Here is a 27,803-nt window from a genome sequence, read left to right as displayed (position 1 = left end):
GGGCCGCGCTTCCGGGGCAGCGCGTCCTGCTCTGGGAAATAATTAATACTGATGAGCTAAGGGAGATTTTCCTGCGTCTGGGAGTGCCTGTGTGGAGTCTTGAAATCCTAACGTTGATGGCTGATAACAGGTGACCTGGGTTGGTGGGCTCTGAGGGAAGAAACAGTGCTATGAATGATGAGTTACACTCCAAAACCAGCTCTTGACACCTAGTGTGTATACTCCACAAAGATTACACTTACCAGAGGTGGTAGTTTCTGGAGATTCTCAGGTGGTTTTAGAAATCATATTTTAAAATCTGTATCTGAATTCCAGAGCAGCTTTTTTTGCACTGTTTTTCGGTTTGGTTTGGTTTTCCACCAGCCTAACCAACCTTGTCCCTAAACCGTTTGGCATTTATGTGCTGCCTTCTGTCCTTTGGAGCTGTGAACTGGAGGCTTTTGGTTTATGTTGAGGTTTTCATTCTGTTCACGTGTTTAGTTCATACCATAATGATAGTCTATCTAGAATATATAGGGTTTAAAGCACAACTTGTCTGGAAACTGTAACTGAAGTGATTCAAACACTCTTGCAAAGTGGTTTTACTGCAGAGAAAAAGTTGCCTTTTTAAAGTCGTTTGCTGTAACTGAAAGACAATCAGGGTCTTGAAAGGAAGCATACCTGAATTTGTGATAGGCTTTTGTCTGGCAGTATCTTTGTCATCATAAACTTTGAATTTTCAGTTCTAGAAAGGCTAGTCACTAAATAATTTCTTAATAATAAGAGAAATCCAGAGAAGAGGCCAAGAATTAAGATATCATGAAGAATTCAAACTGCAGAGAGCAAAAACGCACTCTGATGGAGTGGAAATAGTCTAGGTTTGCACAAATTTCAATCTGAAAATACTTTGAGAGTGAATTTTAATTCATAAACAGTTGGCTCCGCTTACTGATGGGAATTTGATATCCAAGATGTTCTAGACTGAAATACATCACGGTACTGCATTCTTGTAGTACAGGATGCTGCCTCCAGTAAACAGTAACTGATTTTCCTCAACTGAAGGTAAGAGTTCTCACAAAGGTTGACTGTTCTTTCTACTTTCTTTTTTTTTTTTCCTTTTACACTCAAGGCTGAGGTTGGAGTATACATATGCTCTACATCAGGGGTTCTCAACTTTCCTTCACCACAGACCCCCTTTAAATACCTTTTGTAGCTGCGGACCACCAAGACTTAATTCAAGATTTAAAGGACTAGACTGCATCAAATACTTATTTCAGTTTTCTCATGAAGGGTCTTGAAATTTGGAGAGAAGGGGAAATAAATTAATCTCTTAATGCACACAGTCTTATTATAGTATCTTTATTGCAATGATTCCATATGAATTTGATAGCAACAACACTCTTCTTGCTCAAATGGCCCATTTTATGGTATTTTAACATACTAATTCCGAATTTGATGCCGATTTTTACATTAAAATTTGACAAAAAGTTTTTAGAATTCTTCTCACCTCCCCACTTGTTTGTCTGTGTTCAGTCACTACATATATTTGTTTATGGGTCCAGGGCCACCACTTGGAGGAACAGACGTCAGCCCTGCTGTGGCCCTAGAGGGCTGTTGGGTTAAGAAAGTCTTTAAGAGAAAAAACGCCTAGTTAAACTGGGTCCCTCTGGCAATTGAGGCATGGACCTTCCATGAAGTGCAAAAAGAAAGACCCTTTATTATTACAACAGTACATATTTATGCTATGGTTAAAGCTCTTGCTTCATAATTAGCAAATCAGCAGTTAGACAGCTATCTACCTTTTACCCTCCAGCACAAGACCACTCTAACACACGCTGTGCAGACCAATCAACTTCTTGTTCATGCGCTGTTCACGCAGTGGTAATTTTTCACAGTTCAGGACTTTTCCACAGTTCAGTGTTGCAGCTGTCCATTGGTTTTCCCTGCCAACTTGGCACAACTCAGCAGTTTCTTATCTTTCTCTCAAGGTCTGTTTCTCATCAAAGCCTAGCTGCTTCTCAGAGGTTGCACAGAGCTGACAGGCTGATGTTGACTTGCCTCACTCCCACAGGTCCCGCAAACCATACTAGCACTGAAACTACAATCACATGGAACCATTAATATGACATACGCATACAAAAGTCACATGAAAACGAAAGCTAGAAAATGGTATGAATATAATTTTACAAGTTGTACTTAACACAAGCTGTTGGGAAAAAGAAAACATAGTATGTTTGTGTAATTACAACTAATGAGTATGAGAAGACCCTTGAGGGGAGGGGGCCATGGGAAAAGGAGGCGCAGTGCTTGCCGTGGGCCAGACCAAATGTTTTCAGGCTGGACGTTCCCCACCCCTGCTTTAAGTCTTCGCGAACCCCCTGTGACAACATCATGGCCCCCCAAGGTTCTGCAGACCACAGGTTGAGAACCACTGCTCTGCATTATAAAACATGCTGAGGAGCGTATGTTCAATGAGAATAGTGTATAAGAGACAATGTAAAGCACAGTATTTTAGAACGCAGCATAATATGAATTCAATGTGGAGGAGACTGAAATTCTTCATACGAATGTTTTCCTGTGCTTTTATGAAGTGCTTTATGGAACGTGTAACTTGAGCTCAAAGTGTATTTATGACACAGAATTGAAATACTTCCAAGTACACAAATCTTTGTATGACTAGTTTAATTTTGTATTGTATCATAATAAATTCTGAAGCTAAAGAAAGGCAACAAAATAGATGAGTTAAGGGATTTCACAGGGCACTTCTGATAATCATTAACTGTGGTTTAAAGTCTTCCTTTTTACTGCTGTCCTTCACACACACTTAAGCCATCCACATCCTCTGAGAACTGGTATTTTTTGGTGTTATGTGTGGAAAACTTTTGTTCCTAGGATAAAAAAAGAAAGGCAAAATCAAAAGGGGTGCAGATGGTCTCTTTCCTCCAGCCAAGTCACCTCTTTATGTATCACTCTGTAGAAAGGTGGTTCTCACCAAGAGTAACTGGCCCATTGCAGCACACTAACTACCACTTGAGTTACTACAATTAGGCAGTGCCTTCTCCAGTCATTCCTGCAGCTGAAATACAATTTTGCTTTATTTTTTAAAGGATTGGCTTTGACTAATTTTTTTAAGTGGTTTGCCTTCATTAATGCTTTTATTATCTCATATACCTCGCTACTGTGTCCTGAAGTGAAGGCATCCTACTTCCTAGCAGTGAAGACTGCTTTGCAGAATGAACACACATCTCTTGTGAGATGTTTGCTGGTGGCCTGGTAGGGGATGTGGCTTGCTTATGATGGCCAGTAGCAAAGCCTTCAGCTGTAGCTGAAGTCATACCTGCATCTCAGTACCACTCTTGTGGTTTAACGTGCATAGATTATGGAGCAAAATTTTCAGAAATGACTACTGGTTCAGAGAAGCTGAGCTCAACATAATGTATTGCAGCAGCGTAGAGCTGCTCAGCAGGACAAGGTGTTTTAAGACCAGATGTTGTCATTACTAGGTAGTTTTGCCACACTGTGCTGTACTCAGGTGCTCCAGTGTGCTGTTGCACTGTGTTCTGAAATAAGCCAAAGGCAAACAGTGCTTCCAAATGAGCAGTGCTTCTTTGCTTAGTTTAGATACTTGAGTTCATCTGTTTCCTACTCTTCATCAAGGCAAACAGTAGGAAAAAAGGAGTGTGTAAAATGAATTACAAGAGCCTGACCATTGACAGGTTTAAGATTTATTGAGCTAGAGTATAGCTTTTAGTCTCAGAATTCAAGGTAACTTACAGTGAACCCACTGTCTTCATTGCTGTTTCTACAGAGCATCCTGTTGGTTACTCTACAAGTCCTCACTTAGCCACTGACACAAATAGTATTTGAAAGGAAGAGCACAGTTTACCGTCTGGAGCTGTTACAAACATCTGTTCTGGCATAAAGAGAGATACATTTCTGCACAGTTCACTACTGCAGCTGAGTACAATATATGGATATTATGCCTAGGACAAAACGTCATTTGCCCTTAAGAATTCAGAGAAAATCTCCGTGCTGTTTTGTTGTCTTGAAGTGCTTTCCAGTCAGCACTTAGAAGAAAGAATGGGGGCTTGGGAGAGTGTGTAGAAGTACTGAATTCTGGCTTAGCTGTGTTCACATTTCACATAATAACACTTCAGGGTTTAGCAGGACCACAGTTAACCAAACACTGAAGTCTTACGAAAGGAGTTCCTGTATCAGTGCATTGTAAAATCTACACAGATCAGTCCTAATCTATTGAATTTCTGAGGAAATAACGGGCAGAATCAATTACATTGGCTCTTTGCATTGCATTAACCTTTTCACTTCACCTACCTGTGCTTGTTCTGTAGTCCCGTTGCTTTGGGTCTTTCTCATTTGCAGGCTTGCTAAAGGTACCAAGACATGTCAATTCTTACCTCAAAAAAAGAAAAACTATTTGTTTTTACCTCAGAATCTGCTGCTGAACAACATTCTGGTAAGTAAAAATGCTGATTGAATCTTTGCTTTTATAAATACTTTCACTGAAGAATGCTATCTGATGAAAGTTCAGTCATATCTCCCCCAGTGGAGGAATGAAAGAGCCAATTAATTATTTTGAATAAACTTCAGATTAGTGTCTTTGTTTGCTTGACAAGAATTTGTCTTGTTTAGTACATAATATAATCTGATATAGACAACTTTAAACTTTTGCTTGAGAGAAAAAGGCATGGAGAAGTCTTCTAGAGGTAGAGCTGGAGCTGCCACATATACTGGAATTATAATTTAATTTTTAATTCTGTAATGAAAAAAATATTCCATTATGCACATATTTATTATAGGTGAACTCTGGATATCTGAAACTTTTGGAATACTAAGCATTGATTTTCATCAGAGCTGCATTCCAACTACTGATGCAATACTAGATATGCCTCTTTGCCACATTGCTCTCCCTAACACAAGTTTACATATGCTGTGGACTGTACAAAGCCATTGTGTTCTCCAGGTCTGGCACTGCAAGGCAATGCTTCCACTCTAAATGCTGTTCATTAAATTCAGCTATTTTTCACACAGCTTTGTTTACACAAACATGTATCTAGAAGCTATGTTAACTGATGGGCTGGAGGAAGTTCAGACCTCTGGCAGACATACTAGTGACTCAGATTTATAGTAAAGGTAGCAACAGTCGGTTTTATTGCAGAACCTTCAAATGGAGCATTTTGATGTTAACACTAAGAATAACATTACCTTTTGCTTTTCCCATAGTAGAAGGAAAGACAAAAAAACTAATAGTGAGAAAATGAGGGTGGTGTCAAACACTGAAGCTTTGCAGCCAAGTTTTTCTTGTGCATTTGTATTGTCATGTTTCTTATTCATTAGGTGGGAATGGCATAGTATGAGACCAGTTATATTAGCCTCTCTGCCCTGCCAGAGCAACAGCTGCAAGACCACTGCAGCATGTAGCATAGTATCTTGAACTACCACAACCCCTTGTTTGCTTTAAAACACTGCACTGTTTGTTGTAGTGGTGCAAATAGCTGAAGGCAATAAAACTTACCAGTTGTTCCAGGTTATGCTGTTCCTGCTTGAGCACTGGACCCCCTGGTCTAAGGCAGTTTTGCAAACTTCAGGACTCTGCCTCAGGGTTGTTGACAAACTAGCCAGATGACAAACTTTGGAACTTTGTGTTACTGATTTTATACTTGATTGCACAAATGTTTTCTGGGTCTGAAATTATGACCACATGATGTTGCTGTCTTTTGTCTTATGTTCTTGCGCCTTCAAACTGTGGTTACTTTTTATCAATGAAGGTGCAATGTAACTTAAGTAACTGACCAAGATTCTGATTCTCTGATAAATACACTGGCAAGGCATTTCAGTAAGATAATGCTAGAGCTAGGGATCAATGCAGCACAAATAGCTGAAGACAGGCTGTCAACATGGCTTCCTTTGTTGTTTTGCTTTTTGTCAAACTTCTGAATTGTTGGACTTCCTTTGAAAATGCTTATGAAATACACAGGGAAATGTTTAACTTCGGCTTGATTGCAGAAAACACTAGAGGCAAAACATAAAGGTATGGAAATGGCTGATTCAGATTGTGAAAATTATGCCAATGAAGAAGAGACCTGTATACCCCTGTAAGCAGATCTCATGCTGACATTGTGATCACTGTAGCCTGTGTAAATAAAAGGGGCATAAAAATTTTTATCACCTGTTCTTTGCTTTTAGCCTGTTTTTAATTTGTATTTGAGTAAGGTAGTATTAATGGCAGAATGGCTCATCCATTGAAAACTATAGGGTAGCATGTTTCATTTTTCCTCACTTTTAGATTGTATTGTAGTGGAAGATATTACTCTACAGGACTGTCCTGGTTTTGGCCAGGATAGAGTGAACTTTCCATGGGTTGAGCGGAAGCTCAGCTGGAGGGCCGGGTCCCAATCGATCACTGAAGTGTTCCATATCAGGTAACGTCATGCTCAGTGTATACAGGTGGCGCATGCTCTCTCCCCACGGTTTGTTTTTGGGTTTCCAGACGGGTGGGGTGGGTGTCTCGGGTGTCTCTGGTGCGGACAGAGCTGCTGGGGATGGCTCTGTACTGCTTTGGACTGCTGTCATTACTGTTGGCTCCGCTAGTACATCTTTGTTATTTAACCTACAAATTTCTGCTTTCTCTTGTCCCTCCCCTATTTCACCGGGGGAGGGGGAGTAAACAACTGGCCACAGGGTGATTTGCTACAGGCTGAGTTCAAACCACAACAAGGTCTCATACTAAAATTCAATTTGCACTTAGACTTTTCACTGAATTACAGATCTTTTGGGGTATAGAATAATTCTACTCTTACCTTATAATTTCATTCTGATGTTTGTTTTCTTCCAGACCAAATTATCTTTAAAAGTAAATAAATAGTTTAAGATGGTCATTCATTACGTTTCTTTATTAACTTTCTCTTTGGGCCCTTGAGTCTACGCATATGTAGCAGTATGCACTCCTGCAAGACAAGTTAGTTTAGATTGGTGATTACATAGATAATTACATAGGCTCTTGCAAACAATATAGGCACCTGGCTCATTGATACAGTGTAGTTGATCCAGCTGTCTAGTTGTGTGACTGAACATATTTTGGATACCTTTTTTTGTGATGATGGTGGGTGAAAATTAATTCATATTCCTTACGTTGGTTCTGCAGATACGCAACTTTTCAAACATGTAGTTTTGAATAAATAATATGGATTGCTTACTTGCACTTGGTTCAGTTACCCTGATGAGACAAAGAGTATCAATTGTCCCCTAAATTGTTCATTAACTTAACCAGCCAAATGCATTTGGCTTATTCAGGTCTTACTTGGACAATAAGTGTTAGATGCTAAAGACAGAATAGGTAAACACTTTTTTCTCCAGTGCTTTTGTCCTAAAATAACTCCCCCAAAACTCAGAAATCAAAACTCATCTCAGTTTTGATCCAGATGCCAAGGTTGCCTGTGGTAAGCACAATACAGATAAAAAAAAGAGATTAATGAAGTACAACATGTAATCCATGTTGGTCTAACATTCTGTGATCAAAAATTCTTGCAACAGCTGGCTGGAAGTCAGCACTTCCACAGTCAATCAAGAGACAACTCTGAGACACTGACTCAGAGGAGAAGGCAAGGCAGGAAAAAAACTGCAAAAGAATCAACATAAAAAAGGACATAGTACCCCCAATACAAATTAAAAATGCTGAAATGTAAGAAATAGATCAGGAGAAGCCAGTGGTATCAAGGAAAACTATGCTTGGCAGGTATAATGATAATGAGGAATCTAGGACAACTAGTGAAAAAGTGAACTGAGAAAACAGGTATGTCAAGATGCATTTCTTCATGGAATAAAAGGTGTTAATAAAACTCAAAATCCAGAAATGCTAAATAGATATTTTCTGTGCCTTTACAGAAGCACGTTGCCCTTGGTTCACAGGAAGTCCACAGTTCATATGAATATGATTCTGATCGAAGTTGCTTGCCTTTCTTCAAGAGACTTTGTTGGGACTACCCTGTAGTTTACATGGATGTTGTTGCTAGCAACATCACCTCTTCCAGAGGCTAGGATCATATAATTGAATTGGAATGAACTGGGTTGCCAAGGGGAATGGGAACGTGTCTAAAGAGCTCTCTGAATGCAGTTATTTTTTATTTAGAACAAGCCATCGAGACTGTAGTTGCAGCACAGTGAACTAGCTGCATCCCACAAATACATTGGTCTAATGTGACACTTCATCCGAAGCATTTAGTCTGATCCTTGATGCATAGATGTGAGCAGTGCAGAGACATGGGGGAGAGGGTTTAGCATATGTGTTAGACTTGATGCAGTATGTATTTCAGTACTGTAGGAAGTTATGCTTCCAAAACTGCTGAAAAGCTGGAGATGGTAACAGAGAAATGCTGCAGAAATTACAAGGACTAAAAAATGTGTCATAAGAGATGTGAGAAACATGATCAGGATTTGTCTTACCAAAAAAAAGACTGAGATGTGACATAATTACGTAGATAAATCCCTGATTTCTGTAATCTGTTGGGGAAAAAGCGTGTCAGAAAACTTGAATATAAAAAAACGTAAGTCTGGAAAAGATAAATTGCCTAGACACAGAGTTTGCTAAAAAAGGAGTGGGCTGGAGAACAGAAATCAGTTATGGCACTGATTATGTGCAATACCGGATTTATCAGGTGAAAATTAGAATTTCTGTTTAGTTGTGCAGGCCTTACTTCAAAGTTTAAGAAAAAAAAATCTCAAAGCATTATGTAAGTACTTGTATTGGGTCTGGCTGAACTGGAATCGGTTTTCCCCTACAGCAGCCCTCACGGTGCTGTGGTTTATGCTGGGAGCTGGCAGGGTGTTGGTAGCACCCTGGTGTTGTGGCTGCTGCTGAGCAGTGCTTACACAGCACCAAGGCTCTTTCTGACATTTCCCCCAGTGGGACGGGGTGGGCAAGATCTTGGGAGGGGACACAGCCAGGACAGCTGACCCAAACCGACCAAAGGGATATTCCATATCATATGACGTCTGCTCAGTATAAAGCTGGGAGAAAGGAGGAAGGGGGTGGGGTCACCCTTGGTCCTCCGAGGCAACCACTACGTGTATTGGAGCCCTGCTTCCTGAGAAGGCCTGACATCGCCTCTTCATGGGAAGTAGAGAATAAATCTGTTTGCTTTTGCTTCCGTGCGCGGACTTTTGCTTCACTTTGCTTATATTAAAACTGCTTTTGTTTCACCCACAAGGGTTGGTTTATCTTCTTTCCCCTCTTTACCCCGTTGAGAAAACAAAGGGAAGGGGGGGGGGGGGGGAAGTGATAGAGCGACTTGGTGGTTACCTGGCATTTAGCCAGAGTCAAACCATCACAGTACTGAGTCTCTGTATAACACTATTTTACAAAACTATGAAATGTAGTTTACAGAGATGTTGAAACTAGATTCTGTCTACCAGTAGAAAAATTTATCTGTGGTTCTGAGTTTTATTTGTTTTTTTGACTTTTAGGATCACCAATTGCATACAAAGTTCTGAGTTATTATGCTGGTACTACCTCGTTTCAACAGGTCAGAGTTGGTCTCTCTTTGTGCTGCCAAGAAACTTGGTAGTAGTAAAGTCAAACAAGAGAATACTGGCTGTAAGTAGCATAAAGCAGAATAATTATTCTACTTCCTCTCTGATTAAGTGATGCTTTCTTGAAAACAAGTCCTTCCCAGCATGCCCAACAAATGAGAGTCAAGAGAGAAAATTAACTAACCATTAACTAAGACAGTACAAAAGAGAATATGGAAGTTTCTACCTACTAATGGTGTTCAAAATATTCTTTTGAGGAGACTTAAACATGTGAGAAGTCACCCCCCAGTGAAAAGCCCAAAACCTTACACAGTAACTTTCTCTTGGGTAGAACAGATGGGCTCACTTAAGAGTTGCAGATATAGTGAAGCTCCTGAGCTGTGTTTTCTTTTGGTTGAATTAAATTTCAGTCAGGATAGAAAGCAGTCAAAGGTAGGAAGATGAATATTTCTTATCCTGCTACTAAAAAAGCAGCATCATGCTGTGAATCACCATGCTCTTGCATCACCATCAAGCTTCGCTTGGCTCTAATGGGTCTGAGAGTTTCTAGGGACTGCTGGTGCTGACTGCAGCCTTATTCTTCAGCCATCTTTCTAAGTCCCAGTTGCCCAACTTTGTGTTCTTCTAAGAGGCTTTTCCTTTTTGTAATGACCACACTGGAAAAGCTGAGAGCTGTTCTTCTCTGCTTCACACCTGCAATATAATATCTCTTCCCCAGCAGAGGATTCACAGCACCACACATGCCTCGCACACATAGGTGGTCTGCTAGGGTGCAGCAGGCAGGAAGAGCACTGCTGGTCAGTAGAGCAAGGACACAAGACAGGGTCACAAGACCAAGTATGGAAATAACAGTAGCAGGATACCCTGTACTGTATTGGTATCACTACCTGGGGTTGATGTGCTGTATACATTTAGGGCTACCTTATTATGGACTCTCACTGTGTCTGCAGTGTAATTCAGAGATACCATGCCAGCTAAGATGTAGTTTAATAGTTCAGTATAGACTCATTCCTCTTGCAGACAAGCAGCAAAAACTTGCTGTGTGCTAAGTTCTCAACTGCTTGTTTGGATTTTCTAAGCTAAACTTCCAATTAAAGCTAGCTTAATGTGATGCTGCAGTCCATAGTTGTGCAATTTTATAGCACATTCCTGCCTGTAATACTTAATCTTGAAATCAAGTGAAATTATTCACATGAGATGGATCAAAGTGATGGATAAAATTCAGTGGAAGCTAATGCAAGGGGGAAGGGACCAATCTTGTCCCCATGTATAGAAAGTAAGGATTGTAGTTCACTGCAGGCATTCAGAAGAGAGATTTTGAGGTTGTAATAGACATATGTTTCTGTGAAAAGAGTTGGTGCTCAGTAGCAGTAAAAATCCAAGCTGACCGTTAGGACTTGCTGGGAACGGAATGAATGGTCAAACTGAGAATATCATTAAGTCACATAAATCCATGGTTGCCTTCTTGAATACTGTGTGCAGTCAGTTCCTCCTTCCCCATCCCAAAAAAGTAAGTTTGTATGGCAAGAATAGTAAGTTTTTATGACAAGAGTGACAAATATGATCATGCCATACTGTGTCTTCCAGTGAATAGCCTAGGCCTTCCCAGTCTGGAAAAGAGAGGACTGAATGGGATATGAAATAGAGCTATACAGTTGTAGGCTGTATTGATGTGGTAAATTTTTTGTGATTGTTTGCTTCATGTTTAACATAAAATTGAAAAGTTTAGAGCCCAGATGGATGCTTGAAACAAACAACAAAATAAATTATGAAATGATTCTGCACAAAATTTGTAATGAAGTTGCATAGCTTCTTGCTCTAGGATCCTGTAGATGCTAAAAGTTTTCATGGTTGCCAAGGGCAACTGTGTGAATTACTGTAACAAAAATGCATCAAAAACTGGTAATGCCATCTGTTAATAAATGATGTCACTTTAGCTTCAGGAAGACTCTGAGCTGAAATTGTTGGAGACCAGGGTAGTCTTTGGAAAAATAGTACTATATATTTGAGCTGTTCTTACACACTTTTGCTGCTGGCCACTGTGGACATATGATAACTGGGTAAGATTGACCCTGTTGCGGATGAAAGTAATAACACAGTAATGATTTTATATGAATTTTAGATTTATTAATAAATAACAACAATTGATCATTTACAAAATAATTTAGAATATGTTATAAAAATAGCAACTTATTTACAGGTTCTAGGATTACAAGATTCACACTAACTTACTTCATGGTATCTTAATTTATACATATGTACATTCACATACAGAAAACGTACAAATACACATACAGAAACAAAAGTGTTTGGATTCAGTAGAATAAACACAAAACGTACAGACACACAGAGAGACAAAAGTATTCGGATCCAGGAGAATGAAGTATGTACCCACACACCAGTAAGCAGAGAAAGAGCGGGTGAAAGAGAAACTAGCTCAAAGTAAAATTTCCCTCCTCTCGAGTTTAAATACTCACAATGCCTTGGCATTCCTCAGGGCGATAACTGAGACTCGAGCAGGTGGACTTTGCCCTGGGCTTCCGTCAGCTCTGGCAGCAGACGACACCTTAAAGGTTTTGGTACCTGAGAGGCGTCCCAACTCAGGGGAGATGCTGGTCACAGGCCCACTGCGATCCAGGAGAGCTCAAAGGGTCTCCCTGGTGGTCGCAGTTTATAGGGTCCAAGATAATTGACTTCTGTCAGATACCTTTTACTCACACCCATCTTGAACAATGAAGTATTCTGGTGCCTTCCAGCAGTTGCACAAGAACTTGATGAATGTACAGGTCTGTTATTGTTCCCATTTGCCCACACCCCAGGCACAGGTGTGCCAGGCCATCAGGAGATGATGGGCTGTTATAACCCTTCAGAACAATCGGGAGGGGCAGGAGCCAGGCTCCTTTAAGGTTAGCAGTCCTTATCTCCACAGATTGGTGTATAGCTCCCGGGAGGTGGGTGGAATCACAGCTAGCCCCAAGCAGCCCAACAAGCAGGGTCAGGGAGGGGTAAGAATTGCACCGCCACAGACACCCCCCATGCAGGCATTTTAATGTTCGTATTTGCTGAAGAGTGGTTGCACACAGACCTACATTTATGCTATGGCTTTACACTGAAGTTTTCCCTATGACTAATCTGTTGTTCATGAAACCATCTTCAGGATCTCCCTGTGTAACTGTAAAATAGTAGCAGTAAATTTCGGATGTTTCATCTTATTCTACAGAGTGTGTGGCAAAAACTGGTATGATTTTGCTTTGTGGAGAGCTCATATCCTAGGCTATAGCAGATTACTAACGAATTGTAAGAGACCCGTAAGAGATAGGGTATGATGACTCTTCCAAAGGTGAGTGAGGTCCTTCTTGTGTTCATTGTTGTGTCTGTTCTGCATGTGGCTCAATTTTTGCTTTTATGACCTTCTGGAAAATAGAATGAAATGTGTACTGATTTGTGGAAAAAAGACTCTACAACTCGAATAGAGTTATAAAGCAGGTATGTTTACTCTGGCACCAGGGTGCAAGGGGATTTCTCCACAAAGCTTGCACACCCACTGCACATTTTACCAGAAACTTATAGAGTGTGGATATCCATATTTATTGGATTACATAACACAAACATACATACGCACGAGTAAGGCTGGGTTAGTTCTAGAGTCTGGTGTCAGCAGTTTATGTTCTCTTTGCATCTGCGCATTGCCTCCGGGTGGGTGTCTTCGGGGGTCTTTGGGAGGAAGTCCTCCTCACCTTGTTTTTCCCCCGGAGCATGCGCAGATTTTCTTGGCCAGTTTCTTGAATAACAAGAGTGTTTTTCAGCCGGTTTACTCATTCTATCTTATCTAAGAGAACCAATAGAACTTCTGCCATCCATATATGGCTATCTTTACTCATTACCAAGATTCCAACTATTTAGAGCACACCTGTTCCCCAAGGACAAAAGCATAATATTTTGCTGAACATTATAGTTCTTGGTAGATTTTCACAGTGAACTGCTTTGTCTTGATGAACACAGTAGTCCTTGGTAAAATTCCACAGAACATTCTGGGCAAGCAGGATTCTTAGCAATATTAAAAAATACTATAAGTAATACTATAACTTGCAAATAAGTAAGTAAATAAGTTGCTAAGCAGTTTTCTGTAAGTAAGTAAGTAAATAAGTCTCAAAACAATCGATCATTTCTCTGTATCAGTACCAGGCCTAGGAGAAAACTGCATAGATGTTGATATGCATTTTTCAGTGTCTGGTACTGAAGAAGCTATTTTAAGGTGGCATACCTGTAAAAGACTTAATCTTGAAAGTGCCAGATACATCTTGCTTCTCCGATGCAGAAGAACTAGTGTTTGCACAAATGTCAGAAGGTGGTTACATCTGCACATTTGTACCGTGAAAGCTTTAACACTGATGTTCCTTGTCCTTGGAGTGCATAAACCTGTAGCACTTGATGTTCATAAGCAAGGGAATTCTTTGTGTATTCTTAAAGTATTTCCCAAAGTAGTTTCCTTTCAGCAGTTGAGCCCCTTACATGACTATTCCCCTTCAATCTTCCCTTTTCACACATGATATATAGATCTTTTCTCTAATTTTATTGAACCCTAGAACCTACTACAAGAAAAACTGAAAACCTGTTTCTGGTAACATTTTCCACACTCCCAGCTTCAATACCTAAATGGTTTGAACCCTAGTCATCATAAGCAATGTAACAAGCTTTGGTGGAGCAGCATGTAGGATTATGTTTATCCTCTCAGTTTCAAGATCTCGTTTGAACTCATACCACTAACTTGCCCACGTCCTGAAACTTACATAAATGTGCTGATTGTCTGCTTCTATTAGCAATACAAAATGTAGCATAAGAAGCTTACATGCTTAGAGTTCTAAAAGTTTTAGCCAAGATAACTAGATAATCCCTAAAAGGTTCTCTAGCAATTTGTGAATTCTCAAGAATGTATGACGTAACTTTACAAAACTCCCTTCACTAGGACTGGACTATAAAACTTGTACAGTTTTAGTGGCCTTAGAACAACAGTGTAAAGAGATCAAGCTTTCTGTCTCCCATGGCAAGAGCAATAATGACATTGGAGCAGGGGATCAGGTAATGCAAATTAATTACAGGCACTCACTCAAATTAAGCTTGCATACAGGCTGTTAGAATTGCGTTGGACTGGAGCCTTTCCTTAAAACCTATTGTGCAAAGTGTAAGAATTAGCAGCTAACACTTTGCATGCACTCTTGATCACCAGAAGTGCAAAAAAAAAGTAGCATGGCCTCCAGTAGTTTCAGTGAAAGTGGCTTTTTTCATATCCAGTGGCCTTACTGTATAGAGCTACAATTAAGCTTTTTGTCAGTCTTTCAAGTCCTTTGTGTGGCCTGGTTTACTTCTTAGGCATCAAATGCTGTGTTTAGTTGTCATGTGTGGGGAGAAGACTGAGTCTTTATGAGCTTTATGTCTATTATGCCTTTGCAGTGGATTCTTATGGATGTTCAAGGCAGAGTCATTCTTGGGAACCAGACCCTGCTGGGCTCTGATTCTTGTGCATGCAGATACGTAAACGTTGTTTTAGGCTGGTTATATGTCAGAGTGTATTCATGCTGTATGTTACTGCAGTGTCTCTCTAGGCTTCAGTGATTTTAAAGTATTATGTGGCAAAGACAGTGCAGAAATGGAAAGAGGACATGGAAATGAGTGGCTTATTTCCCCTTTTTAAAATTCAGTTCCCTGTGTCTCAGTGCAGGGTGTGATGTTTTGGCCTTGCCACTGATGAAACTGAGGAATGTATGCCCTTAACAGTCGTCCTGGTGCACAACTGCAAGCATAAAGACTCTGGGATGGAGTGGAACCTGGCCCTGGCTTAGACCCAGTGGGAAAACACAGGTTTGTAATGTAGATGCATAAACTGTAAGGATGAGAAACAGTAGAAATCATTGACCTTGTCTGGTACTAAATCAGAATTCATCAATGGTGCTGTCATTTTCATGTTCCAAGGTGGTGTGAATTTCACACATTTGTCTTGGTATTGGCTGGGATAGAATTAATTTTCTTGAACTGGGAAGGAGCATAGCCAGAGCACCTGACCTAGGTTTTGGCTAGGATACAGTTAAATTTTCTTGAGTGGGGAGGGAGACTGGATTTGCCATTGGAGTATTCTGTATCGTGTGATTATGCCCAGTGTATAAAGGAGGTGGGTTGTCTCTTGCTTCTGGTCTTCAGTGGTGGGATCTTCATTCATTCTGTAAGGATTGCCGGCCGGGAGTGGGCTGGGTATTGGTTGGTGAGTGGTGAGCAGTCGCATTGTGCATTACCTGTTTGTACTTTCCATTATTGTTATTGTTTTGTTTTATTACAATCACTAAACGTTTTTTTTTAAACTTATGTTCCTCCAGTCTTCTCCCCCATTCACTCGGCAGGGGAAGGGTGAGCAACGAGCTATGTGGTGTTTGGCTGCTGGTCGAGTTCAAACCATGACAGTAGCACACATGCTTTGTTTAAACCATTCTATCAGTGCCTTAGCAGGTTTCTTAAAAAAACCACCTGTATTTTGCTTCTTTTCCCCTGGAGTTTAAGAAGATTAACAAATTACTGACGATCAGCTGTTTTTATTTCTGAATAAATATAATCATTCCAGAATCATGGACTGGGATAGTGCTATGGCTTTGCAGTTAAAACAGAGCTGTTCTTAATTCAAACCTCATGTATACTGTATTTGATCAGTCGTCATAGCCACTGACAGCTGAGTTACCAAACTGAGTGGATGAGTCACTGAGCCTACAGTAAGAGTGGTGCACTTTGGCAGTCTCAGAGGCAGTAAGTTCTGTCCTCCAGGTGTGAAATCTGCAAGAGAGGAAAGGAAAGCCACGCATGTGACATTTCCAAGACAGCAAGGTGTTGCTTAGTGGGGATAAATTGCATTTATACTGCCGCTGTTGTTGCAGTGCAACTGTTGCTGTTGTTGCCTTTTATCAGCAGTGCATAGAACATGTGAATAGACTGATTTCTTTATGATGTATCTAGCCAAGCATTTTTAAAGGGTGGACAAACTGAGAGGCCTTCTTAGTCTATAAGAAAACCTATGCTAAGGATGGAGCATTGACGTAAATATATTTGCATGAATATAAAAGCCATGCAATAAGTAGCAAAGGATACAGCCTATCATATGATCTACATCTGCTCATTTTAGCAGGGTCCTCCAAAAGTTATTTTGGCTTAACTTCGGTGATTTGCTATTTGAAGTTTAACATGCCAAACCGTGAATGATTTTAGCATCTGCCAGTAAAATCTTAGGCTTCTGTAGCTTTCTTGTTATTTTGCTTCTCTGTGGTGATACATGTGATATCCTTTAGTTAACTCTTTTGGTAGTGATATTTCAGTACTTTCTGTATTTATTTTTTTCTTACAGTGATTTTAATCATTTGCAACAATCCATCATTTTTCATCCCATTTTCTTCACCTGCTTATTTTTTTCTGCAGAAAATAACTGCGAGGATCTTTTTCAGTTTTCAAACTGGTACTTTAGGCCTTGGGTTTTCAGTGTAATTTTTTTTTTCCCTCTCTAGGTCATAATGTAATATAAGGAAAGTAATGGCACAGTGGAGCCCATCCAAGTGTACGCACTTGTGATTTCTGTACATCACGCTCCCGACATACCTCTATAACAAATACAGAAAGACTTAATGGAGAAAGTTGTTAAAGAAGTCATTCCAGAGAAGTATCTTGATGAGGGCACAATCTGTCATCTCCTTCCAAGTGAAAAGTTTGTAGAAGGTTGTCCCAAAGTATGGTGCTTTGAAAGAGGACAGTCTATACAGACTTGGATTCTACTTTGCCACATGCTTCTAAATGTTTTCTTAAACAAACGTGCAATGAACTGGTATACCTTTAACCAAGAAAGTCTATATGTTTTAAAGGAAGCTTCAGTCATTTCTACTGGATTCATCCTACTGGACAGCTGGCATCTAAACTGAAGCTGTACCTGCTTGGACAGCCAAAGGTACAGATTCTTGGATATTTGTCTTTCTTCCAGAAAGTATTTTAAATGACCAAAGCAAGCCCTTAAATTATATGGTAAAATGCCTGACCGGAAGTATCCCTTCACAGTAAAAATCAGAACCAGACATAACAACAGATCTGATCTCCTACATTGAAATTATTTAAAAATCTCAAATTCAAATTTCAAGGGAGAACTTAATGTATTAAGTCTCAATAGTCTTTAGAATTTGAGATGTGTTCTGCTTTCCAGATGCTGGTACCAGGTATCAGGTAATCACTGTGAAAATGTAAAAAGTTTTGTTACACAAAACTGTCTAGTTTGTATAAAGAGTTCAGTGAAGGATTAAAACTACAGACTGTGCTTATGATCACGCTGGGAGGATGTAGGGATAACACCTTCACTGAGGAATAAATGTGAGCTTTACTCCTATAGTACATATTTGGGGATTTAAAATTAGTGGATTAATGCTGTTTCTTAACACTCTGGAATTCATTTATCAGTCTGCAGTCACCAGTTTTGCTAATCTGACAGAAAGGCAGTTATTCTCTGTTGGTTGAACAAGTTGGATCAGTCCATTAAGTTGTAGGAAGCAGACAAAAGTCCATGCATGAGGGTGGGACTCCATTATTGGGGCCACAGGCAGGCAGAAAGAAGGAGGAAGAATAGTACCAAGTGGTCCTTGTGCCACTAGTGGATCATAAACGTGAACTCAGCTAGAATTTCTCAGTACTCTTGTGCTGGCAGCACTGAGCTGCAGCTCTGTGAAGCCCCCACTTCCCCTTTAGTATGCATATCTAATCTAAGTGAAGCTTGTTAACCTTTTAAGTCATATATGATCACTTTTTCAGGAAGGCTTTTGTGTCTCTAAATTCTTGGCCTCCAAGTGTTATTTAGTGAAGTCATTGGCCAGTAATTCAGAGATAGTACTTCATGATTGCTGGTTTGAGGAGAGCACATTTTTTGTGATGCTTGTAGTTGTGCCACATTCTTATCAGTCTCCAAAAGTGGCTGCAGCACAGATGGCATACTACATCTCTGAAAAATACTCCAGTCATGTAGACCTCATTCATTAAACACATTGCATGTGAGGGCAAACACTGTGAACAATGAGTTTTATCTGTGGCAAATACAAAACAAAGCTGTACCCAATAACATAGTATGGGATTGGGTAAACTGTTGTGTCTCATGAACGTATTCAATTGTTTGTCCTGTAGAGTGATCCTGGACTGACTGCAGGAAGATCATTGATACCTATGGAGGCTGGGAATCCCATGGTGGAGGTGCATTCTCTGGAAAAGATCCCTTCAAAGTTGATTATTCTGCAGCACATGCAGCTCAGTGGATTGCAAAATCTTCGGTGAAAGCTGGTATCTGTGAAAGAGTATTAATCCAGGTAAGACCAACCATGAAAGCAATGCACCATAACAGAAATTGTCTCATGTGTGCTCACCCCCACAGAATACATGCTACCATCACAGCCCCACTCCAGTTTCAGAAAAGCTTTTCTCATACTAGGATGGGGCTTCAGGAAGTTCCTCTTGGGTGTGCGTTATTAAGGAGTGCTATGAGGGAAGCCAGAGACACAGGCTAGGATGGTCCTGAAACAAAAAGTGTGTTCTCAATAGTATTCTTTTTCCAACTCTGTTGCGATCCCTGCTCTGGGTACTTCTTTGCATCATCCTTGCTTTTACTTCCAGCGACTTAGTGATCCTCTGCACATACATGCATGCCCAGAACTCCAACCAGGACTTCACAGCATATTACAAACAGCTATGGTAGCAGTGTCTATATGTAGTTGTGCAACCTACTGTACTATATGGTCATATTAGTTGTAACTTAATCCATTTTAAGCTATATTTGAAATTACCTTAAAGTTACCATGAGTTCTCTACTGTGTGTTCCTAGTATAGTGTGACTAAAAGCAAAATTCAGTTGTTTTTAATAAAACAACAACTTTAATCGGTATTATATGCTCAGAAAAAATGCACATCCTTCCTTATGTATGACTTTTTGGGACTAGTAAGACTAAGAAGTCAAAAGAGGTGTTTTATTGACCCCTAGACAGTTTCACTATTAAACATGAACCCAATGTGAATGCTAAACAGTTGAGATTTGTCTAGGAAGTTTACAATACTAGTTTATACACATACTTATTCTGAGTAGCTGCTCTGTAATAACTTTAACCCAGTACCACAAACTACTACAGTAAAAAGTAGCAGTGATCTGGCTGATGTTTTGCTGCAGAGGTATATTTAAAATCTTTTTCTTTCTCTGTGGACCAGAGGAAGGGCCCACTGGATGTGGTTAGGGTCAATGACATGGTATCTAGACATCCCAGTTAGGAACAAGACCCCTTGCATTAGGTGTTCTGCATGTGTTTGATACCTGATTAAACTTAAGAGTTTGGAGTTCATCAAGGGAAGGGGATATTGGGAATAAGCCAAGCACAAATAGTGATGGATAGCAAATTGCTGATAATTTTTTTTCTGAGGGTTCAGAAGACAAACTTCTGATTTCTTGGTATGCACATTTTGAGTGGCATTTTTGAACACATACATCACTGTATTTATTCCAGTAATTTCCAGAGACCCTCTTTAAATACCTGAGCCTGACTCTAGACAAGGCAAGATTGATTTTGTTAACAGCAAGCTATGGAGATGTCAGGTACCAGCAATGAAGGTAAAATGGGAGGAGAGAGGAGGATGGGAGAGCAGAAAAGCACATATCCTGTGAAGTCATAGAAGTCTGGATTAAAGATTAACAAAAGCAAAAAGTATCAAGTGGAAATGCAAAAGTGTTTTCAGCCCATTGGTGTCTGTGTGCTACACTAAGACCTTGCCATCCTTCACTGAGGCTGACAAGTGAGCTCGTTCTGCTATGGATATTGTTTCCATGCTAACCACCTTTTCACCTGAAAGGACAAAATGGATAATGGAGGGAACTGCAGACTAATTAGCTGTATATTATGACAAATACCATGTAGGCTTTATTTAGTGCAATATAGAATTTTCATCTTACTGGTTAATGAAAAACAGGTTTAGCATAATCTCAAAATTAGCTAAGGGGAAGGTAGTTATGATTAGGGCAGTTTCTAACAAAAATCAATTCTTGGTTACTAAGAAGTATACAGATAGAACTGAAGCATTGGACTATTCTTGAAATCTGTAGAAAGCAGACACGAGGGGGAAGATGAGTGAAAGCCACAGAAGGTTACTGTTGCTTAGTGACATTCAGGCAAAATGTATTTTCATCCAAACACACCATGATGGAAGAAAATTAAGTGTATGTTAGCCTACTGCAGCAGGACTGTATTTTGAAAAAGCACTGAATGATAAAAGCAAACCCATCTCAAGAGAACCCGTCAGTGCTGTGCTGTGCAGTGCTGTGTTGAGAAGAAGCTAATGTGATTCTTGCCTGTAAGAAATGAGTTATAGAGCTCCTCTGTCCTCCTTTGAATTAAGTTAAATTACAGGGAATACTTCCTGGGTTACTTTATCTACTTTTGATAGCTGTGTTTCAAAAAGTACATGAAAATATTGGATGAAGTTCCAGGGAGTGCATGGAAATAATTCATTCTGGGAAAACCAAGTGTGTGAGTGCTTTAGGAACAAGGAGCTTTTTCTCATCTTGTCCTACATAATCTTTTCTCTGCTGCAGCAAAAAAACCCCAGAAATATTTGTAGATCTCAGTCTCCAGTATCAAAGGCATGAAATCCTTGTGTCTTGCTGAGGCTGAAGAATGACAGTATCTGACGATGATTAGAAAGTACTTCTGCTTTTCAGCAATGTCACTTAGGTCCAACATCTTACCAGGCTGAGCTTTCTCTGAGGAAAATGGGTAATTTTCTAACATAAAGGACAAACAGCAAAAATGTATATCCTAGCTTTCTTTATGAAGAAAAGGTGTCTGTAAAACACACCTGATACTCTTTCCTTTCTTTTAAGCAAAAAGTAGGAAGGACTGTTTAACTGTGTTTGGGTTGTATGCATGTGTTCTGAAATGCGAAAACGTACATGTTAGCTATCTCATTATTTGAGGAAAATGCTTTTAAAGATTCAGTTCTCTTAAATCCAGAGCTATTACTATCATTCTAGACTCTTGAGCAATCTTGAGTATATTTGACTCTGAGGGGAGAAGTATCAACATAGTAGTGAATAGGAAGTCTCTTTTTTTTCCTTAAAAAAGGAAAGAGATTTCTGACAAGCTAATATCATCATTCTGCTGGTACAGCCAGCCTTTTGAACTCCTTTTCAGAATGTTTCCCAAACACATATGCTGAGAGTAGAAGTAACATATTTTTAATAGTCTGAGATAATGCGAGGTGTTATGGCAGCTTCTATTGCTAGTTAATGTTTTCCGAGTGTTACCAGTTCACAAGTATAATCAAAACTCTGCTTTGCCTTTGTCATTATGGCAGCTCATCGCCATCAGAGTGGTGGTTCCCAGACACTTTCCTTGATTTGGTGTGCTCATATATGCTGCATTTTTAAAATACATTATCATAGCCCTGGAAGTGATGAAGGCAGTAAGAAGGGAAGAAAGCAGGCAAAAACATGAGCATTGTTTAGTGAGTATTTCCTCGTTAAATGTTACCTCACAATTTTCAAAATTCTGTAAGTGATGCTGGCTATCCATTCTAATCAACTATGCATCAAAGTACTTCATGTTGTTTTACTTTTCATTTAGCCAGCACTCACATTTTGGTGGCTTTTCTGTTAAGAGTCAAGTACAAATGACTGTAGTAGCCATTGGAGCATGTGATCATGTTGCACAAAATATCAGTTGAAACAAGACTTAGCTGCTGTACATCATATATGATCCTGTAAGTGTGAGACTCTGTAATTTCTTCACCATCTGAAATGTATTCATTATCCTGTTAGTATTTGTGCTTCTTTCCTTACTTTGTTCTTCCTCCACTGATTTTTCTCTCCAGCAGATTATGATATGAATCATCTATTTTAAATGTGCTTTCAAAGATAATTGAACAGCATAATACCAAATACATGAAAGCGCAAGTAGAAGAAAATGTTCCAGGCCTTTCATGAAATTAAGAGAAATTTCTGTGTAAATACCTGTGGCTAATCATTTAGCACAGCTGCAATCTGCTACATTATACAGGCTAAAAAGCACCTTCATTAATATAATCAGTCATAATCAGTGTTAAGCCTATTCTAAACAGTTACTTCGTATCTATATAAGCAGTTAAACCTCACAGTTACTCGGTCTACTAGATCATCTTTGGCTGCTTCTTTTGAGATCATCACTGTCTTTCTGGCACAGTATCATTAGAAAATATTCTATATTACACTTGCAATAACAGAAAACACACTGATGGTTGCACAGGTATAGCTGAACTTTATTCCAGTTGTAACGCTTCTGCATTATAATGCTTATAAACTAAATTAATACCTCTGATACATTTGAAGAAAGCTGACTGTTTCTAGTCACTTTAAATTGAAACCATCAGCTCACTACCTTTCCTGCTATAAATCTGGATGACTGGGCAAGGAAACAACACCTAGGTTTTGTTGTCTTTCAGGGATAATATTATTACTGATGTGTCTAAATCATACTATATGTTGGAGTAGAGTTAAGTATAAATGTAAGATTTGGTTTTTTTTCTTTTCATTAAGGGAGCTGGATTTGAAGAGGCCAATCTATCAAAACCCAGCATGCTATGGGCACTTTGGGAGAGAAGAATATACATGGGAAATACCCAAAAAGCTTCTGTATTAAGTTTTTCAGAATGTTTCATGTAATTGACAGGTGATTTAATAATCAGGTAAAATTTCAAGCTGTTCAGGAAAAGACTGTATTCTTTTTTAAAATTACATTCAGTAGTTAATAGAGTTACTGAAAATTATTTGTATTTAACTTCTAACTTTCACAGTGGCCTTACACTTTGAATGCATGATGCTCTATCTAACATACTCTTCAGCTTTGTCTTTGGTAACATGGGAGCAATTAAGGCCTTTGGCTGTGACCAGATATTAAGTGCACACATGGCTGTGGAAGTTGAAGTCATTCCTGTTCTGCCAGATAAGTCCACTACTGCTTACTCAGTTAACTTTGTACTGAAGTGGATGAAGTTGGTAACTTCCAACAGCTCCCTGTGAGAGGAAAGCAGTAATAGCATAAATTGCCATAATGCTTTGGGCCAGGACTTCCACAACTACAGCTTTAGTTATGGTCCTTACAGTCCAAGCAATTAGTAAAAATACCCATTTTGGAACATTGTTCATTGTATCTCTAAATATACTTTGCAGTGCGGTAGTGTTGTTTGTTTTTAATATTAAAGTTTTGTAGGCATATCTGTGAAAACTGATGAACTTCTGTGTTGTAATTATTTTACTCATTTATAGTTACTCTTTCACAAACTGAAATTTTCCATGTCTGCATGAATTGGAATTGGTTGTATAAAGTTTCAATTAAGCTTCATTTGGCCACTTCTGAAACATAAAAAAAATTTGTAAAAAACACTTGGAGGATATCACCTTCCTTTGACTTCTCTGGCTGAAAGCACAAAGTGGGGAGAAGATAATTTATAATCATTTAGCTTCTCTTTAAGGACTAGAATATGGAAAGGCTTGTATACAGAAAGTAGCAATTCTGGCAAGCAAATTTGTCATCAGATCGTAAACTAAGACAGAATGTTGGAATGCTGTAGCTGCTCTTACTTAAGGAATTTTAACAGAAATTAAGCAATGGGGCTACCCCATTCCCAAAGGAATAACAGAGGCTTCAGTGGAAGTCTAATCAAAAGCTTACTAATCAGGTTGAATGTAACATTAAGTCTCAAGGAAGTTCTACAAAGCTGCTTCCTTTCACATAAAAACTGATGGATCCACTGCTCCTTTGATAGATCAGAGTCGAAGTGAGGTCATTGTACAGCTGTATCTGCACCTTACCTGGCCTGGTACAGTTAACCCCATCTAGCAGAGTAGTGCAGCAGTCAGTCTTGTGACCTACAGAAAAGGCTTTTTTCCTTCCATAAGAAAGACAAATTTGTTCATGGAATAAAAGCTGTAATTCTTTTGTGGGCTTTTTTCAGTTTTTTTATTTAATAGTTATCTTTCCTTTTATCACACGACCCTGGACTCTCTGCGTGAAACTAATCCTGTTCAGTATGCGTATGGCCATGTAGGCATAAAACATGTCATTAACCTTTATTAAAATTTGTTCAAATTGGTATTGTCTAGAAAATAAATAGTAATGTAGCTTGCTAAAAATTTTGAAATTGTGTAACTTTTAATAATATAGGGATACATTCCTTAAATGGCAAGGGATTGCAGAGATGACTATATAGTAAACTGACTATAATGACATCTTGAAAGAGATTTCAGTAAATGAACATATAGTCTCAATTTTACAGGTATCTCATTTGCAGCTAGTATCAATTTTACTGTCATACTTCACTCTTCTGAAGTTGAATAGTGCTTTGTTAAGAAGCTGTGATGCTTTGTTTGTCACAGGAGACCATTCTGATTGATAAGCAAAAAATCTCTTGTGAAATTTAATGATGAAATGATTTGTTCAATGGAGGTGTCTCTTAATCACTGCTCATTGTTAAAAAAACCAAATAAAACAAAAACAAAAAACCAAAGCAGAGTTTATTCTTTTCTGACTGTTAGCCAGCTGGAGCCTACAGGAGGCAAATTGGACCATGATGTATTTCAGACAGCAAGAACACATTTCTACAACACTTCTTTCACCTTGCTCTCTGGCTTCCTGTAAATAGACTTGACATAATAGTTACAGACCTTTTCTTCAAGGAGCTGGATAGTCCCTGTCTCCAGAGTACAAATGTTTCTTTCCCCGTGTTGTTGATGATTTGTGTTTCAAAGTGGCCAGAAGCACCAGCTGCAAAGAAATACCTAACCACAGATTGGAACAGGTATAGTATACATCCTATGTCCAGAGATCCTGTCTACAAATTTTAGCAAGTTTTCTAATAACTAAAGAATTAATTTTCTTTACATAAGGTAGCTAATTTTCCCTATGTAAAATTTTCCTCAAGAACAACAAAAGACATATGCCTTGTTTGAAAGAAGCAAACAGAGAAAAGGTACCTCTGCTAAATTTGTAGTGTCTAATCCAAAGTCAGAGAGAAAACTATTGCTCCACAAAATCAGTGAAGTAATTTTTTTGTTTGATCGGCATGCTTTCCCATTATCATTCTAGAAATTAATCACTTAAACTGAAACTTCAAAAATAAAAAAGGCTGCCCAAATCAGACATAAGCAGTAAGATGGCAGTTATTGCGGAAAGTTTTGCTAAATTACTATGTAGCCTACATACAAGGATAATCAAAATAGTTTTATTTCAAAATTTTGCCATTGTTGCTTTATTAAACTTGTTACTTTAGTATAAAAATGATCAGGCTCTTCTTTGAAATATGTGGTTACAATACATTATAAAAATCTCCCAAAATACAGTGAGTCATGATCTGTGTAAGAAAAAAATTATTGCACATCCAAAGAAGAACACAATACTTTATGCATTGTGTTTTGCAACTTTATGCAAAGTAGCAGGCTCTATGGATATTCAGCTAATACAAAAAAGCTACATGAATTAAAAATCTGTACTGCATAAAATTACTTGGGTGTATTATACACTAACATGTAGAGGTACTAGTGGCTGTTCTAGAAAACATTTTTTTCAAATAGTGAATTTGGATGAGCACTTCCAAAAGCTGATGATTCTTGCTGGATTGTGTGAGGCAGACATCAACCTAAATCTTTGGAAAGGGCATAGTTTCACTCAAACCTGGACTAGCCAATTAGGGAAGAAAATGAATGAAGAAGTGGCAGCTTGGCTCTGAATGTGACTTTCATATCTTTCTGATCTCAGAAGATATGAAGGGTCTTCGCATGCAAAATGAAGACATTAAAGAAAGGTCAAACCTGTTTGCTTTGTGACAGGATTAGCCTTGTGACTCATGTTTTCAGAGTACATCAAGAGCAGCTGCACTAAAAAATACAAACTTTGGAAATGTGTTTAATCTTCCTTCTTCCAAGATGTACTTCTGAAATGGATTTTCAGCTGTACTGAACCTAATAAACTCTATTTAGAGCCATGCAGACATTATTATATATGCCATTTTCCTAGCTATATTTCTATTAATTTATATAGAGAAATACAAAGTAGAATGCTAATTCATTACTATTTCATTCATTTAATTCCTAAGGAGCTGAAACCAATTACTAGAATGGAAGTTAAAGTGCATGTTTTTACTACGTGCTAATAGACAGAATTAACTTCTCATTTAATAATTCTCCAGATTATAGCTCTTCCCTGTCCTGACCTTATGATAGTAAAGGAAATCCCTTCTTTACCATGTTCCCCACACAAGACTTTTGGCCATAATGACTTTTGGTTCATTCTCCATGAGACTGTAGAAGGAAGAGGCCTGAATAAAAGTTAAAATGGGAAAGCTGCAGCAGAGCTTTTTCATCAGGAGATCAACCATCCTGCAGCAGTCCAGTGTAGCTTTCGGAACTGGGATGCAAATTAGTAACAGATGGCACAACCTTGTTTTCAACAGGGTTGATGCCAACATATAAATGGCTTTACTGCCTTTAACAACTGAAAAAAAATCCAGAGGCCTCTCAAACTACCTAAATAAAAAGAATACATTTCAATTTTTGGCCAAGTACTGTGTGGTGCAGCCAAGTGCAAAGTTCTGCACATGGATTGAGGTGATCCCAAGGATGGATACAGGCTAGGTGATCAGTGCATTGAGAGCAGCCCTACGGAGAAGGACCTGGGTGTATTGGTGGATGGAAAATTGACTATGAGTGCAATGTGTGCTCACAGCCCAGAAAGCCAACTATATCCTGGGCTGCACCAAGAGAAGTGTGGCCAGAAGGTCAAGGGAGGTGATTGCTCTCATGAGACCCCACCTGGAGTACTGGATCCAACTCTGGGGCCCACAACATAAGAAAGAGAAGGACCTGCTCAAGTGGGGCCACAGGACGGCCACAAAGATGATCAGGGGGCGGGAGCACCTCCCTTATGATGGCAGACTGGGAGAGCTTTTCAGCCTAGAGAACAGAAGGCTCAAGGGAGACCTTATAGCAGCCTTCCAGTACTTAAAGGGGGCCTACAGGAAAGATGGGGAGAGGCTCTTTATCAGGGAGTGTAGTGATAGTACAAGGACTAACAGTTTTAAACCGAAAGAGGGTAGATTTAGCTTAGATAGAAGGAAGAAATTCTTCACTGTGAGGGTGGTGAGACACTGGCACAGGTTGCCCAGAGAAGCTGTGGCTGCCCCCTCCCTGGCAGTGTTCAAGGCCAGGTTGGACG

General features: G+C 39.2%; 1 pseudogene; it reads left to right on the top strand.

The window, feature by feature from the left end:
- Positions 1–49: 49 nt before the first annotated feature.
- LOC141973296 (S-adenosylmethionine synthase-like) lies at positions 50–25,082 on the top strand (annotated as a pseudogene).
- Positions 25,083–27,803: the final 2,721 nt, after the last annotated feature.

Source organism: Athene noctua, chromosome Z (genome assembly GCF_965140245.1).
Source record: "Athene noctua chromosome Z, bAthNoc1.hap1.1, whole genome shotgun sequence".
Lineage (NCBI taxonomy): Eukaryota > Metazoa > Chordata > Aves > Strigiformes > Strigidae > Athene > Athene noctua.
The sequence above is the reverse complement of the archived record's forward strand: the minus strand, read 5'-3'. Positions and strand labels throughout refer to the sequence as shown.